Source organism: Chenopodium quinoa, unplaced genomic scaffold (genome assembly GCF_001683475.1).
Source record: "Chenopodium quinoa cultivar QQ74 unplaced genomic scaffold, ASM168347v1, whole genome shotgun sequence".
In the NCBI taxonomy this organism is placed as follows: Eukaryota; Viridiplantae; Streptophyta; class Magnoliopsida; order Caryophyllales; family Amaranthaceae; genus Chenopodium; species Chenopodium quinoa.
In genome coordinates, this window is record NW_018743175.1 from 2,139,827 (window position 1) to 2,157,968 (window position 18,142).

Genomic DNA, 18,142 nt, shown 5'->3' on the forward strand with positions numbered 1-18,142 from the left:
AGTGGACATAGATTTACATATTTATATATCAGAAAACCACTTCAATTTAAGTCGCAAAACATTTACATCTTCAAAGCCTACACTAATTCTAAATTAAGATACTAAATTTACCAACTTTATGGATCAAAAACTTCCTTGTAGTTCCTAGATAGGTATTTTCAAGATATCATCTTCAATCTTCATCACTACTTCAAACTACTCATCCTCCTCCACCTCCGGGAGGAATCTTGATCGAGGAAATGACATTCCATGTCGCTTAGCCGTCTCCAAAATATCAACCTCATCATCATCATCATTGGAACACTTCGTATTCACAAGCATTCTCAAAACATCCAAAATGCATCTCATTGCTTCTTCTTCACCACCTTTGGACTTCTCATCTCTATTTCCCTCTACACTAGCCTCTTTCGAATCCCTTTCCACATTACTATTTTCAACAACTACATTTTCATTTGCGTCCCCATTTCCCTCATCATAAACTTCTTCTTTGTCACCTTTGGACTCCTCATCCTTCTCTCCCTCTAAATTTGCTTCCTTTGTAACGCCTTTCTCATCTTCATTCCCAATTAAATCCCCATTTCCCTCACCACAAACTTCTTCTTTATCACCCTTGAACTCCCCATCTTTCTCACCCTCCAAATTTGCTTCCTTCGAACCGCCTTTCACATCTTCATTCCCAATTAACTTCCCAGTTCCCTCACCCCAAACTAACCCAAACATCGAACGAGGCAACTCCCTCTTCCCTCGCCTCGTGCCATCCTCTTCCTCCTCCTCCCACGTCTTCACACCATCTCCCTGCTTCTCACCATCCTCTACTTTCCCACTACCTTGCCCGTGATCACCGCCTTCCTTATCGACATTACCTATACCGGCAATTCTTTCCTCTTCCCCAAAATTGATCACTTCAGTTTCCATATCAAATCCCAGCTTCTTCTTTACTCCACTCCCTGCCCTCTCCTCACCCTCAACATGAACATCATCATCCTCACAACTCAATTTCTCAGTACATACCGCACTTTCCGGAACAACGGGCCGTAAAGAGCTCACCTTCTCCACCTTCAAATCACCACTAAACACAACTACTTCACCCCCATCATTTTCCCCTTCAATCACCATTTTCCCACTACAATGAACCAACGGACTAACCTTATATTTCTTCAATTGAGGCTCAATTTCACTCTCTCTTCCCTTCAATTGCGCCTCAATTACTTTCTCTCCTCCACAAACCCCCTCCAATTTCGTCCCCGATGTTTCCCCCTTTCTCTCTCCTCGAAACCCTAGATTTTTGGGCGTTCCAGGATTCGCAACACCAGCCGCTGATTCACCACCACCCTTCACCCCGGAATCATCTGCACCGTCCAATTTCCGGAGATTTACACCGGAAATCTCCACCGCCGGTGACTCATCTTCGTCGGGAAATGCCTCGTCTTCTCGAGCAAATTTGGCGTGAGAGAGAAGCTCCTCTTGGGAAGATGAATACCGACAATTTTCGGTGATAAAAGCTAATGGGTCTTGCTCTTCGTCCGCCATTGATGAAGCTCTGAGCTCTGAAGAGAGAAAATTTTCGAATTTGTGTGTTTCGGAAGATAGAGAAAATCGGTCGTTAGGGTTTCAATTATAGCGAGCTAATTTTCCCGCGCTTCCATAAAAGAGACGGTATGCGGGTCCCTTCAATTTTCGGTTCGTTGGATAGTTTTAAAAACTTCCGGTTTTTGTTTTGGGCCATATTATTTTATGGATCAATGAAGAAGTCACAAATGATAAGGAAAGAGAAAAGAAATGTACAAAACAATTTAGTTAAACAAGGTTATGTTTAGTGAAACAATTTTATCATTGAGAGTGAGGGATAGCTCAAGTGATTAGAGCTCCCCTTTTGGTTCTAGGTGATACAGTTTTAGGAGGGTTAATTAATATAAAATAAGATGTTAGTGGCATTGATAAGGTTATTATTTTATTGAAAAATAAAGTGGTGTGAGAGGGAGTGGGGATCATTGGAGGAGTGAAAAATAATAAATTAGAGTGGGAACATTAGTGGGTAAAGATATATTATTAAATTGTTAGAGATTTTCAAAAATGGAACTCTAGCTTATAAAAAAAAAGAAAAAAAGGAACAAAAATAGTAACTCTAGCTAATAAAAAAACAGAGGGAGTATCTTAACTCAGTTCTATTTCCATCATAAAATTCGTTTTAAAAAATTATTTAAAGTAAAATCCATTATAATATATTTAATTTATTTAAAAAAATAATATAGAATTAATAAAAACAAGTTTTAATTAGTAAAAATAATTTTAATTTGGTAAAATACTTTTAATTTAGTAAAAATGATTTACATTCAATAAAAATAATTTCAAGTCATAATAACATATATATCTATTTACAAAAATACACTATTATATAAAGAAACGATATGATATGGTATATATGTCTAAGTATCTTGCCTTCTCAAAAGGGTTTATATGACCGTATTTAACATTCAAGCCAAAAAGTTTATCCTAAAATTATATCAACAATCTGGGCATTGACCGGGCACAAAACTAGTATATATATAAAGGGGAGTTTTTTTCCCGAGTTTGTAGAGAGCCACATAAGATTAAAATTTCTTAACGCGCTATTTAAAATTAAAATTTTTAGTTATAACCAATTAAATAAGAGATTTTTAATTTCATTTAGAATCAAATAATTCAAATGCCACATAAACAAAATCGGCGAATGAGATTTTAGAGTTTAAATTAATTAAATATTATATTTTATCTTTTAATATTAAGAATTTATTTAAAAGAAAGTTATTAATACAAATTTACCATCTACTTTTTTTTCCAATGTGTTTCTTTATTAATGATTATAACATTGATAATTTAATAACTCCATAGTGCAACAAATGAGAAAACCTTTGAAAATGGATTTATTCTTACTTGAACACTTTTTGTTCTTAATTTAATAAACATCCACATTGTACTAAATCCTTTTAATTTAATAAACATCCACATTATACTAAATCCTTTTTAGTTGTCATAAATTGAATTAACGAGTAAGACTCTAATTATCCCTCTAAACTGCTTCATTGTTCATCTATAAAGCTCATTGATCTATTTTGAAAACCCCTCTAATTATCCCTCTAAACTGTTTCATTGTTCATCTATAAAGCTCATTGATCTATTTTGAAAACCTAAATAATAATTTTATTTTTTCATTTGATTTAATGTTAGAATAAATTAATTAAATTTTTTTGTTGTTAATAGTTTTACTACTTTCATTTCCTAGGGATGAGGGAAGGAAAGGGTGATATTTGATATTTTGCGTGAATAGTGACTGGTTTGGGTGTTTATCGTGGTGGATGAAAATATAATTGTGAAAGGAGATAAGGAGGGGATGCCTGTCATGTGATGACTACTTTGCCATAGCCACTCGACAAGTGCTGTTGCTAAAGATTGAGTTGAAAGACCAGAGAATTCAAGTGTTAGAAAATGCTGAAATTTAATCCTTAACTTGAATGTACAATTGATCGTTGATGCCTATTTATAGCCACCAACCTAAAGTAATCTTTCTAGAAAGGTCCCAAACCTCATCAAACGGACAGTTATAAACTACAACACCTTAGAACATTATACTGTATATATTTTACAAGAATGTACAACATGTTCCATTAGCATTCTAGAGTCAAAGATGATAAAATACTCTATCTTCCAAGATGCATCTGGAGCATTATTCTAGAACCTCTTTCGGAAATCATCCAACCACTTGCTGCACCAACTATGGTTTCGGAATCTTATCTTAGAAATTTGTCCAAGCCATCATCTTCATTAGGATGAGATATTTGGGACCCCAAGTCTCGGCTCAATCCGAACCCATTTGGACCTTTTCATATGGCCCATTATGTAACCACAATTTGGGTGTTCGCTATAAATATACCCTATTCCAACATAATGCTATATAGGGGTAAGATTGCTCCTAGTAACCCCCACAAACCCTCTAGGCCACAATGCACCCGTTGCCCAATGACCCATGCCTTTGCATCCCATGGTGTGAGAGACTACCCATGACATTAAGGGGTTGAAGAATGATAAAAATATATATATTATGTGATAACACATGTTATTGACACTTTTAAAAACGACTTTGATTTTAATTAAAGAAGCACAACCTTGTGGAGGGAGTACTTCGAGCTTCGAAAGATCGAAAGAAAACACCCAGATTGGCTGTTTGTTTACATTATTGGTAATGCATTGTAGGCTAGTGTTAAGAATGGGTTTGCTGAGATATTAGTTGATTTGATCAGTGAAGGAAGTTTAGTGCCTGAGCTTCATGACCCTTTGACATGGGAAATTTCGAAGAAATATTGAGGATTGGTGGGAGGATTATGGTTAATGTGGGGGGGGGGGGGGGGGGGGGGAGCTGTATCGAGGCCAAGGATTCGAGGAGGGATGGAAGAGTTTAGAGTTGTATGGAGGAGACTTTGAAAGCAATGTATGAGGTTTTTCACGATCAATTATGTACGTGGTTGAGTCTTGGGAATAGGCAGGATGATAGTTCCATTGCTCTTAAGCCGAATTAGATTGCTTGGAAGAACGCAATGCTAAGTCTTTGACGAGTTATGTAGTGGAGTGAGTTAGTGCGAAACTGCTGGCAAAACATGTCTTAATTTGAACTATAAGACCAAAATTGAGCAGACTCTAATACTCTTTATAGAAGCATGTAATAAGTATTCAAACCTTAGTTCAGACACAACTGACAAACATAGTATTGAAGGTAAGTTGAAAAACCTTCAATTCAGGGATATTTAAAAAGAGAGATTGTCACTATTTCTGATTAATCTGAGTAGTCTTCATACACAACACTCATTAGGACTCTTTTCATTTCTCTTCTGCTTTTTTCAGCTTTGTCATCATGATACTTCTTAGCATACTCTTTAATAAACTTATCTCCTTTCTGAAACAGAATAATAATTAGTAGGAATATACTGTATATTAAATCTGATGTGATCAACTTCGATGAATAGAAGCAGCATATCTGTTTTTCAGCATACCTTCTCCACCACCTTATAAAACTCTTCATATGCCTCATCTTCTTGCTCAGTTGATAGCTTTAATGAGAGCAGCAATCAAGAAAAATCAAAATTATCAAAAAGGTTTTTATTTTTTATTTTTTATTTTTTTAAACGCTGCAAAAATACTTGTTATAATAAAGAGAACTTACCCGTCTTATACCATTCTTCTCCTTGTACTCGCTCCTGTAATAATTAAAACGTTGACAGTAGAGAAATAATTACAAAAAAATACTACCATAACATACATAACATACATATAAACAAATTAAGATCTAACAAAAAGAACCTATCCTCGGCAGTACGAGTCGTGTTCCTTTTCTTCTTCTTAATGGTGGTGTTCTTGTTTGATGCCTCAGATGATGATCTTGTTTGCACCATGGTGAGAGTTGATTCCTGGGTTAAATTTATCGGAAATACGAAACAAAAAAAACTTTACTTAGGATTAGGAATCACCAATTGCGAACCTTATGAGTGGTTTAACAAAACAAAACTATGTATTCAACTCACCAACAAAAATCTAAAAGTATCACCAAATAAAATAAAATTGTATTCGAAATTCAAAATACCGGCAAATAAAATTTAATATATATAAATAAAGTAGGCATTTTTGGAGAGCATTCGGCGCGCCACATAAGCAAAGGTATATTTTCGACCAATTAAAAATTAGATTTCTATTTTATTTTGGAATTAAAAAAGCAAATTTTTTGTGATTTTGGTAGCTTAATTAAGTCATAAAATTAACTTAATTTTTTATATAGACAAATACTACGTATATAAGATAGGGTGATATTAAAAATTTGTATACATCCTCTCAAAAATATAATTTTGTTTTTTTTTCAATTGTATATAGACAATATATATATACTATACAAAAAACACAAACATGTGAATATTATTTATCTACACTTTTTCATGGTGTAAATTTTTTTCAGGTCTTATTCGTTGATTAACAAAAAATATTGGAATTAATGTAAGAATATCAAGGCTTTTTGATGGTAAACAAGATAAATTGATTGTTATTTATTATTTTATAAGTTGTATGTTTTGTTTTATTTTACCTAATCTAGTTATGTTACTTATCGTATTAAATTTTGTGTATTATAGTTTCTGGTAGAATATCTATATTATTATTGTAAAAACCATTGTAGTAGTGTATACATATAACTCTATTATTAAGGACATATGATAATGAAATTTCATTATAAAGATTTAATTTAATTTAATTAGATTAATTTTAGTAATGCAACACTCTTGGCAGTATATATATATATATATATATATATATATAATTCATTTAACTATTTAAAAATTTATAAAGCAAGTCATATCTTTTACTATTACTCCCATCGTCTTTATTTTAACCTTGTAGTTTTGGGTTTACTTTATTAATTTTTCATTGTATAAAGTTGATACGGAGTAAAAGAATAATGGTGGTCTAAGTTATTATTTGTGAAAGAAAAATAGTGATTTTATTACTATATATGTATAGTGGAACAACGTGCTTTCGTTATACAAACGAATCACAGGTTAAAAAAATACGAACATGATTATGATTTTATTCTAATATCTATCATACTTATAATTTTCATATACCTAATATTAGTAAATTAAGGTCGCATTATAAGTTGCATAAAAATAAAACAAATTATCCGTTTTCTAACAAGCAAAATAATAAAAAAAATTATAGGGTTAATTTAAGAAAATAATCTTTTCATGACATTTATGTATAAAAACCGTGCATCGTACGGGTTTCCATCTAGTAAAATAAAAATGTATTCGAATTCAAAATTAAAATTTGAGAACTCTTTTTTTTATTATTATTATTTTTTTTAATCAAAGCTAGCCCGATCTAATAATTCGGTTCGGCCCAACTCATTTGCAAAAGAAATTAATATATAGATGAATAAATTTAAACTAATATTTGTTATCTTAAATTTTTACCCGACTCAAAATGCCCATATTTGTTTCCCTTAAAAAATTGTAGGTTAGGCCAATAAATTTTGGCCCACAATTGACTCATTGGCTTGAATTGGGTCTTTTTATTTATTTTTTATTTTTTTATAGCCAAAACCTTTGTCCATGATTACCTTAATGACTTCGTTCTATATTTTTTTTTTCCGATTTCGAATCATATATATAATGTTAATTTTTGTATATATAAATGTCAAATTTGTATCATTAAATGTTCAATCTTATTAATACGACCTGCTATATTTAAATTATTATATTTTTGTTTTTAGACAGTTTTCATCAATTTGCTTTGCCTTATTATTTAGTTGAGTTTATGTATACATTGTGGTTACATTTAAACAACTTTGAAATTAAAGAAGTACAAACTCATGGTTAGGGTAAACAAATTCTAGCTTGACTTAATAACTCAACATAACCCAAATAAAGAGGTTTTAGTAGGAAATTTTAACATGTGTAAGTGATAGGGTAAACTCAAAACTCAAACCTAAACCCAAAATCCCAGCAATTAATTGAATCAAACACATATAACAAACCAAATGATAATGCAGAAAAACTAGCCATAGCAAAAGAGGAGAGAGATAAATGGTTGTATAAGATTAAAAATAAAAATTGGGTAAAAAATTATTGAAAATCTAACCTGCTCAATTGTTGAAAATGGAAGAGATAAAAAAAAAGGAATTAACTTGCTTAGGTAGAAGTCTATGGTGATGGAGGAGGGAGATACTGCCAGTTGGTGGTGGAAGTCGCCGGTCTTCAATCAAGACAAGTGAGGGCGGGAAATTGCAGGAGGCAGCATGGGCGAAGATGGTATACTAAGCGGCGAAGTGCGTAGGCAAAATGGAGGATGTTGGAAATAATGCTAAGGAAATATGTTATTTGTTTTGGAGGAAAACTCGGAAAGTTTTTACTTGGTTTTTATATGAGGGTTTAAGGTTTGTTGTTTGAAGTGCTTTCCCTATTGTTGTGAGCTAGAAGGGGGCATCCATATGTACGCGACGCCGTTCGGCCGGTCGTGGCACGTGCGTGGTGTGCCTACCTTTTTGGGTGGCAAACTGACGGTCCAGGTTTATGAGACTGTTCAGTTACGAAGCTTGCAACATACATTTTTACTCGTTCAAAACGTTCCCTTGATTTTCACCCTCTATCTTTATTGCTTCCCGATTTTTCTCCAGCAGTTATGAGTTTTGAAAGCTTTTAAAAACCGAGTCTGCAATCAATTTTGATACACTAAAAAATTTCTCTTCTTCCTCTTCCTCTGAAAATTAGTTTTCCTCTAAAATTAGTTCCGAGCAATTGTGAGTTCCTAATCTCTCTTTTCGAGTGCACATTAAGAGAGATCGATGTGTTAAATCTTGGGGGCAACGCCATATCCGATTGCACCATAGTCGGGGCGAATTTTGCTTCTAAAACATTGTTCCTAACACGTCACAACGTTTTACATACAATAAGAAATTCGGCCCACATTTCAATCTTTATTTTTCTGATTTTATAGTATCTTTTTCCTACAGAGGAGGCAGCGTGGAGTCAACGTGGTGGAAGGAGAATCGGTGAAGTGGGCGGCTGGTGGGGTTGGCAACCGTACGTGGTGGATGAGAATGAGAAGATTAAATCACGAGCAGGACTCTTACTTGTTTTTTTTTTTTTCAATTTTCATTATTTTTCTTTTTGAAAAAATGTCATTACTAAGTGTAACCCCCTAGAAATTCCTTTCCTTTAATACCCATTTTGCCCTTTTAAAATACAAAAAAGGAAAATCTAAGATATTACCGCCACCGTGAAAACGGCTAAGGCAAATATCAAAGACTCACACACAACGGAAGACTACCTTTAAAACCATTTAAAACAAGTCAACTTAAAAAAATCAACCCAAACGAAAGTAAAGTCAAACTAAGTCAAAAAAAGGCAACCTACAACCTGGAACATTGTAGGCCCTTAAACCAAACAATATTTAAAACCTTTGAGTTAGTCTCATGATCATAATAAAATAAATAATATTCAAAGCAAATAAAACACATCATATCCCTATGAGAACTAAGCATGATTCGCTCTTCACTCATGCCCTTCATGAAAATGCTTCATCGCCTGAAAAACTTCTCTCTACTTGTTCCCACTACTCGCCATTAGAAATTAAATGGGTCGTCGTAGGGCAAGATAAAGATAAGCTCAAACAAACATACACACACACACAATCAGCAATGCTGAGTATATAAGCGTAATAAAACACACGGGTTTCCAGGGGTACTAACACGGGAGCTAACCGTGCCAGTATACAATAAACCACTCGTAAGTGGCGGAATTCCTGCACATAATTAAAAGGAAAATACAGCATCCTGTACTCCCAGTAGAAGTTATGGTCAAATATAAAGTTGCATAACTCCCCCCATATGTTTATACTCAGGGTATATACGTTCCAAGAGTTTTGGTGCGTAATCTCTTTCACTTTACGTTATTTACATATTATTAGACTTGGTGATGACTCTCAAACCATAATATAATCAATCCTTGTAACTCATTTAAGCAATCAAATATACCAATTTAATTCTTGAATCATTAGTGACCACATAAATTTAATGTTGAATCCTTTTTAAACTACCTCGGTGTTAAATAACACCTTAAGCGCATAAAGCACCACAAATCCTATCCCTCGATGTTTAGAACACCTTAAGTGCACTTAGGCACCAAAAATATAATTTAATCCTTGTGTACATAGACACTTAAATAGCTCCCTCCTCATGCTTATAGCATCAATAACAGTTATATGAACTATAATAAAATTATTTTCAATATTCCAAACCAAATTAAACACTTAGTTTAATTAAACATGCTCTTTATCATGCCAGTAATAAATGTGTGGTTCATATCAACATGCCAACATAATTAATTCCAATCACCAATTCATCACAAATAATTCATACTTCACAAATCATTTACCAACATCAATCCAATCAACAATTTCCAACCAACACCTATCATGATACTACTTGGAATTAATTAAGCAAAACCTAGCATACTTCTACATATTCAAATAAATACTAAGTACGCGAATGTACCTTGAATATGATCTCAAATCGCCACGACTAAATAAAATCACTCACTTGGAAGTCTCCTACAAACCAAAATTACAAAGAAGTATTAATACCTCTTCCACACAAATTTTCAACAACATATACTCTCTTTAAATCACTCATAAACCCTCTAAAATAATCTGAAATTTAATTTAAAACCCTTACTTTTATTCCCAATTAATGGGTAATTAAAAATCCTTTCAAGAAACTTAATTATAGCTTATACATAAAAATTCCAGCATTATTAAAACTTATAAAATTGCTGTAATTATGTTTTAAAACACCTATTTCAATAATTAAAATCACTCACAATCAAATTCCATCAATATACATTAATTTAGGAACCTATGGTTTTCAATTTGGGACTTTTAAAATTCAAAATTAAATCTGAAAATTTATATACAAAATACTTATTATTAAACATCCTTAAATCATCACAAAACCCAAAAACAATAATTAGATTAAGGTAGAATTAATTAAAAATCAAAAAGAAAGTTTTTTTTTTTAATTTTTTAATTTTTAATTTTTAATTTTTTTATAACACACACGCACAAGGAGAGAAAAGGGGGTGGCTGGCACCACTACCCACAACAACTGCTGCTGTCGGCCTTGTGCTGGCGGCAGCGACAGTTGGCCACCGTGCGGTGGTGTGTGGTGGTGGTGATTAAAATAAAATAAAATAAATTAAAGGGGAAGGGGAAAAATTAAGGGGAAAAGAAAATAAGAGGAGAGAGAGAATTTACCTTTGGGTGCACTCCACCTTAGGCATATGATGGGTATTTATACCCCATCTCAAATCCCTCCTATTTAAAATTCCTTTACTACCTTTAATGATCCCTTTTCCAGTCAAACTAGTATTTTGACTTTCCTTAAATACTATTGACTTTAAAAATTATCTTTTTATAAAATAATATGCCCCAATATTTTTAAATCATGAAATAAAATATTTCCAAGATTATTAAATAATGAAAATACACTTTTAATTAAAATCATTCTTTTTAAATTAGTGAAAAACCCTAAATAATTCATTTTGAATTATTTAAATATTTTAAGAAATACTTATTTAAATTAAAATACGTATACAAATACGAGGTATTACACTAAGGGTCTGTTCCGATTTACTAAAAACAACTGAATTGAACTGAACTGATTGGGGCTGTACTGAGCTGAACTGAACAGAGCTGAAATGAATTGTTTATGAGAGAAGGAAATTAGGAACTGAATTGAACTGAATTGAGCTGATTGGAGCTGAACTAAACTGAATTGAATTGAATTGAAATTAAGCTGAACAGAATAGGCCCTGAAGCACGCCCTTTACTTACAAGGGTACTGATTTTTAACGCATCGGTGCCTTTGATCAGAGCACCGATGTTAGTGAGGAGATAGATGGAGAACAAGGTCTGAATACTAAAAAAGAGGGAAAGACTTGGAAAACTAAAAAAAAAAAAACATTTTACATGCCTCTAATTATGTGGTTTTAATATAGAATTACATTACATGGATTGAGGTTTTTATTAAACTAGTGCTTTCTTTAGGTGTCATCAAATTTTTTTTCTACTAGTGCCTAGTGATATGCAGTTGTAAGCATTGCGCTGAAAAAAAAAGCACATATCTATAAAGAAAATTAAAGTATGTATTAGATTTTAGAAATAGATTATATATGTAATGCAAAATTTTAAAATAAAACTATCACGCCATTTATCAAGGGGTTATAACTTATTCTATTTTAATTATAGGGTCCGAGATTTTAATTAAATCAGTGCATTCCTTTGGTATCTTTTAAATTTTTCTACAAGTAACTAGTGATATACATATGTGGGCGTATTGCACGTGAAAAAAAAAGCATATCTTTAAAGAAACTTTAAGTGTGTATTAGAAATAGATCATACATATAAATATATTCGACCTCTAATTTGCATTATATCTAATATTTTACTTTGTATCAATTAGCACTTTTCAAGTTTATAAGTACAGAAAAATGAAATGACATTGCTAATTCATCTAATTTAATCATCATGTTAATATATATTCATAGTAAAGTTATTGTATGTTATGACAGGTCTACAAACAAATCTCTTTTAATTATTTTGTTGCAAAACCCATGGCATAAGTGTATGCTTGTCACGAGAAAATTATTACCTATGGCACTTGTGTAAAGTTTGCAATGAAAAAAAACTATTTGTGGCACAAATGTAAAGTTTGCCACGAGAAAAGAGCTACTCGTGGCACAAATGTAAAGTTTTCCACGGGAAAAGCGCTATCATGGCGCAAGTGACATATTTGGCACGGGAATATAAATACCCGTGGCATAAATTATTCTTCTTTTTTAGGTTTTCTATCATAATTTATTTTTCCCGTGGCATAATTCGTGGCACAAGTGGTGATTTGTTTTAGTGAAGCTAACTAGTTTCAAGTTAGGGACTGACAGGTTGTAAACCGATTTAATTACATAGGCAGCCAACTTCAACATGACCCGACTAAACCGTAAAAAAAAGCGAAAAACCAAAATACTCCGTTTGTGGGATAGACGATGTATTCCATACCCCGTGCTCAGTAAAAAGCAGTTGCAGTAAAAAAAATAAAAAAATAAAAATATTATACCATGTAACCTTGTGAATTATGTGATTTTCTTATATAACCCCAACTTTTGCACTACTTCTCGAGGTATCCCTAAACTTTCAAAACATCATTAAATTGGATGGAAAAGCTAACACCGTTAATAGTTAAAATAGATACAAGTATGTAAAATAAAAATATTAAAAAAAAACCCCAAATTTGTATTAGGAAAAGGAGGGAAGAATTAGGAAGCTAAGATTAAAAGAGGTTACTTAATTTTTTAAAAAATGTTTTTAGGAAAAAAGAGCTATCAATTAAAGTTACTTATCTTCTTCATCTTTTCATTTGAACCATTTTAGTTTAAATGAATTAAATCTTTCTTGTTTGAAAAATAAAAACAAAATCTTTCAAAAAAAAAAAATGTTATGAATTAATTACAGGAAATATGTTTCTAAGATTTTGGTGGTCTATGGGCGAAATAAAAAATTGGGCCCGAAATTAAAAAATTAAGTACAAAAGTTAAAATTTGCATAGAATATATTTTTTTTCTTTGTAATTATACATTAATTTTATTAATACATTTACTGAATATTTAAAAATACACTTTTAAAATTTAATTTTAAGAGTCCAAATTTGCAAGACGGCAATTATAACGAGTAATACTTAAGAAATAGAGGGAATATGTGTAATCCCCAACATTACATTTCCTTTATTTGTGTAGCTATGATAAATGAGTAAAACTCATAAACGGAGGGAGTATGTCACACTAAATTATAATAAATAAATTAGAGTAACATAATTTTAAAAATTCAAAAATTAAAATTTATATAATAGACAGAAAAAATCAAACTTAAGCAAAAAAAAAAAAGAATTTTTTTTCTTTTCAGTATATCATATTAAAGACTATGCATGATATTCTAACTTTCTAATATTAGAGAAATTAGATAATATTAAAAATGGCCAACATGTTATTAGGCTGCTAAAGACTTTGGTGCCCAACACATTGTTTTGGAGAGTGATTGTTTGCAGGTTATCCAAGCATTACGGGAGAAGGCTCAAGGATCTAGTTCTTTTTATTTGATTGTTGATGATATTTTAAGTTTTTGTACTATTTTTAATTCTGTTTGTTGGACTTTTGTGAAGCGTAGGGGTAATATGCTTGCACACGATGTGGCTCATCTTCAACCATGGTTGGTTGGCCAGCGTGTGTGGCATGAAGTCTTTCCGGAACGTTTTGTTATTCATGCTTGCTCCGAGTTAATAAATTAGCCCTTTTGATGGGTTTCCTCAAAAAAAAAAAAAAAAAAAAAAAAAAAAAAAGGCTAACATGAGAGTTCAATGGACATGGAATTAAAATATTAAATTTGAAGAGAATAATTAGTGGAAGAAGTTATGCATGTGGATGTAGTAGAAAAGCTAAGAATTTTCTCCTTGAAAGGATTTTCTGGTTCCCTATAGGATTTCTCTTATTGGAGGGTTTTTCTAGCCTCCATTACTAGATTTTTTCTGTTTTTTTATATATATATATTTCTAAGATCTTCCTTCACTCTTCTCCTTTTCTTTCTTTCTATTTTCTTTTGGTCTCATTTGTAAACCTTTGTGAATATGACCATAATTCCATAAAACAAAATACCTACGTACCTCTCTCGCCTCTCCACTTTTCTTCTCTCTTCCTCTCTTCTAGGGTTTCTCCAAAATCTTGGTTGTTTAGGCCGGGAATAGTCTAATTTCTTCGGAAATTAGACTATTTTCGACCCTTTTCCCTTAATTTTTTTAGTTTTGCAATTTAGATTTCAATATATCTACACGAGTAGTGTAGATATTCGTCCGTCTCCCTATGGTGGAGTGTCTCCCTGTGGTGGAATCATTAGTTTTTGTTAGTTTAGTTGTTTGTTTATGTTTAGGGTTTGTTCGTGTGTTAGGGTTTATCAAAAAGGTAATCTGTTGCCCTATTGTCAGTTCGTTGGTAAAGATTTGTTTGGGATCGCAACGGTTGTCAAGTTTTCAAATGCGTTCAAACGAATCAAATGAAAATTATCCTTACGGCTACAACAAATCGTTAGACTGTCTCTCTGAAAAGGTTGTATATTCCAGCAATGTGTGCGAGAGATGTACCACAGGGCATGATCTTTTCAACGATTGTAGCTTTGATGAAGGAAACCCTAATTTGATTCAATTTTATGTATTTGTTAATTTAGATTTCATTTGTAGATGCCGGATGACTTTTTATTAATGAATTGCTTTGTTTCAAAAAAATTGTAAACCTTTGTAAAAACACCGGTGAAAAGCCCCAAAACATTTTAATTGCTTTCAATAAATGGATCCCATCTTTAAGATGGTGGTTATTCAATTAGGCTTAATTTTTTTTTGTTCGCCTTCCAAAGTTTGAAGATTTAGGGTTTCATAATCTCCAGAAGTATCTAGAATACCATATGAGTATTTTCACTCAAACAAATTCATCAATGGATCTCAAGCCGAATTAGTGCTAATTCACATATTGTATTGTTTCGGATGAAGTTTTTTTTATTAAGACGACCGTTAATCGAATCTAAGATGGAATTAGTTCTAAGGTGATTTGTACTTGTGTTTTGATTTCTTATGAATTGTTTGTAAGTGCTGTTTGACTATCTTTTATTAATTTTTTTTAAAAAAGCTAAGCATTTATTATTCATTTAGTTCCAAAAAAGCTGAGAATTAATTCATCAAATTTCTACAACTGAAACTGAACTAATGGGGCCTCCATCTTCGGGCCCAAAGCAGCGACATCTAATGCCCTGCCCTAGGGATGGGCCTGCCACCCCTACAGCACGAATCCCAAACGACCTATAAATTTTAAACCCCAAACTTACCTTTCAAAACTTCAATTATGTTTTTATTTGGAATGAGAGCTTTAATGGTGGTGATGAATTGAAACAAAAAAATAACGAGAATGGGCGGGGACAGGGGCAGGGGCAGGGGCGAGGGCAAGGGCGGTGCGCGTAAGGTAAGAGGCGGCTTGGGGGAAAGGTGGTGGTTGTAATCTGGAAGGAGGAGGATGAGGGAGAAGAGAGTGAGAAATTAAAGTTGGGGGTGGAATTAATATTAAAATTAAAAAGGAAAAGAAAAATAAAATGACCAGTTGTTTAGGTAACAGGGTTTGTTAAAAGAGAATACCTCTAAATGTTGGATTATTTTAGAATAATCAAAAGGTAGGATTATTGGGGAGAACCAACTAAAGGTTGAATTAAATTTTCCTAATTATTTTTCAAACTACATCATTTAAGTCAAAAGTACAAAAAAGAAGAATAAAATAAAATTGATGACAACTCATTAAAAAGAGGGAATATTGTCAAAAAGTACATTCTTTAAATAGAAATAGGCACGTAGTTTTGAAACTCCAAAAATAAAAGTAGACATGTAGATAAGGGACAAAGGGAGTACCATATTTTGCAAAATAAAAAAAAAAATTTATCAAGAAATCACAAAAAATTTATTCATTTAAAGTGGACAACAAATTAATTTATTCATGAAGCAGGGAGGGTGTTGGCTGCTACTGTGAGGCAGGAGAAGGCGGGATGGGTTGCAGACGTTGCTGAAGCTGCTGCTTGTCGCTACGGTCTTTAGTGGCCAGGAGGCTTGGCTTCTCCTCGCTTGTGTTTGAGAGTGATGCTTCCAATGTGGTGCAAGGTGTTAAGAAGAATGCTGCTAGTTTACTCTTTTTTTTTATTATTGATGATATATGTAGTTCTCTCGTTCTTTCGTTAGCTTTTCTATTTCTTATGTTAAACGTGCGGGTAATACTCTAGCGCACCATGTTGCTAGGTGGGACTATAGAGGTTGTAATGAACTCGTTTGCTTAGGTCCTTTCCCCAAAGCCTTCTAACTTTGGTGGAAATTGACCTCTATTAATGTTATTATTCTCAGGTGGTTTCAAAAAAAAAAGAAAAAAGAAAAAAAAAAGTGGACAACAGATGCTTTAGAAATTAGAATTTTTGGATGAAGTGAAACTATGAAATTATAACCATTTTTTTTTTCAAAAACAAAATGAAACTGCAACCTTTGTAACTCTACAATGACAAAAAAATCTTATAAAACACACGTTTATACGGTAATATAATTTCCCTAAGAGGCCGAACATCTCTATAGTTTTGCTCCTCCTCAACTGAGTAATGTTTCTTCCTGATATCGAGTGAGCATGAACACTTTTGAACAGATGACACTAAATTGTCATCACTTAGAATTCGAAGATTTATTTAAATTAGGGGTGGGACTTCGGTCTGGCAGTTTGGTTTGACCTCAGTTTGAAACGGTTTCGGTTTGAAACGGTTCGGGTTGAAACGGTTCGGGTTAAAACTGTTTCATTTAGACGGCGGGTCAGTTCAGTTCGGTTTTGATTAGTCACAGGTCGGTTCGGTTTCAGTTTATTTTTGTACGATTTAAATTCGGTTCGGTTTATAAACAGTTCGGGTCATAATCAGATCGGTTAGAAACGGGTCGCTTCAGGGGCGGATTTACTCGGGTCAATGTCGGTTCGGTTTTTAAACGGTTCGGTTAATAATCGGGTCGGTTTGAAACAGGTCGGTTCAGGGGCGGGTTTACTCGGGTCAATGCCCGTTCGGTTTATAAACGGTTCGGGTCATGATCTGACCGGTTTGAAACGGATCGGTTCAGGGGCGGTTTTACCGGGTCAACGTCGGTCCGGGTTCATATCGGTTCGGGTCATGAACGGATTATTTTGAAATGGGTCGGTTCAGGGGCGGGTTTACCCGGGTTAATGCTAGTTCGATTCATATCGGTTCGGTTTATACTCGGTTTGGTGCTAAAATCGTTCGGGTTAGTTTGGTAATCGGTTAAATTGGATCGGGTTGAAATCGAGTTCAAAAAATTGGTTTTGACCAGTTAGCGCGTTTTGTTTTATATCAAGTTGGGACTAGTATTTCCATTTCATCAGCGGGTCGGCATAGGTTGGTGTAAAAAATAATGGATCGAGTAGAAATTGGGTTTTAAGAGATTTTTGACCGGTTAGCTATTTTCGTTTTATATAAAGTTGGGACTTCGTCACTTTATTTTCAGACATCGGATTATATACAATTACACAAATCTTCATTTATTCAATTATTCTATATCATGTTAATATGTTATGTTTCAAGTTTGGTTATACTCTTGTTGTTGTTTATTCGATATTATCATATTAGTCTATTACAAATTTATAATGTATTAATGTATTATTGTTTCATTATTAAATATATATTATTAGGTTATCAGCTTCTTGTTGGATTGTTTTAGATATCGTGTCATGACCATGTTTTGATGAGTTGCTACTTTGAATACGATAAATCGATTCAGATATCAGATTATATAGAATTACAGAAATTCTCATTCATTCTATATCATGTTAATGTGTTATGTTTCAAATTTGGTTATAGTCTTGTTGTTGTTTATTAAATATTAGTCTATTACAAATTTATAAGGTATTAATGTATTATTGTTTCATTATAAAATATTATCAGGCTATCAGCTTCTTGT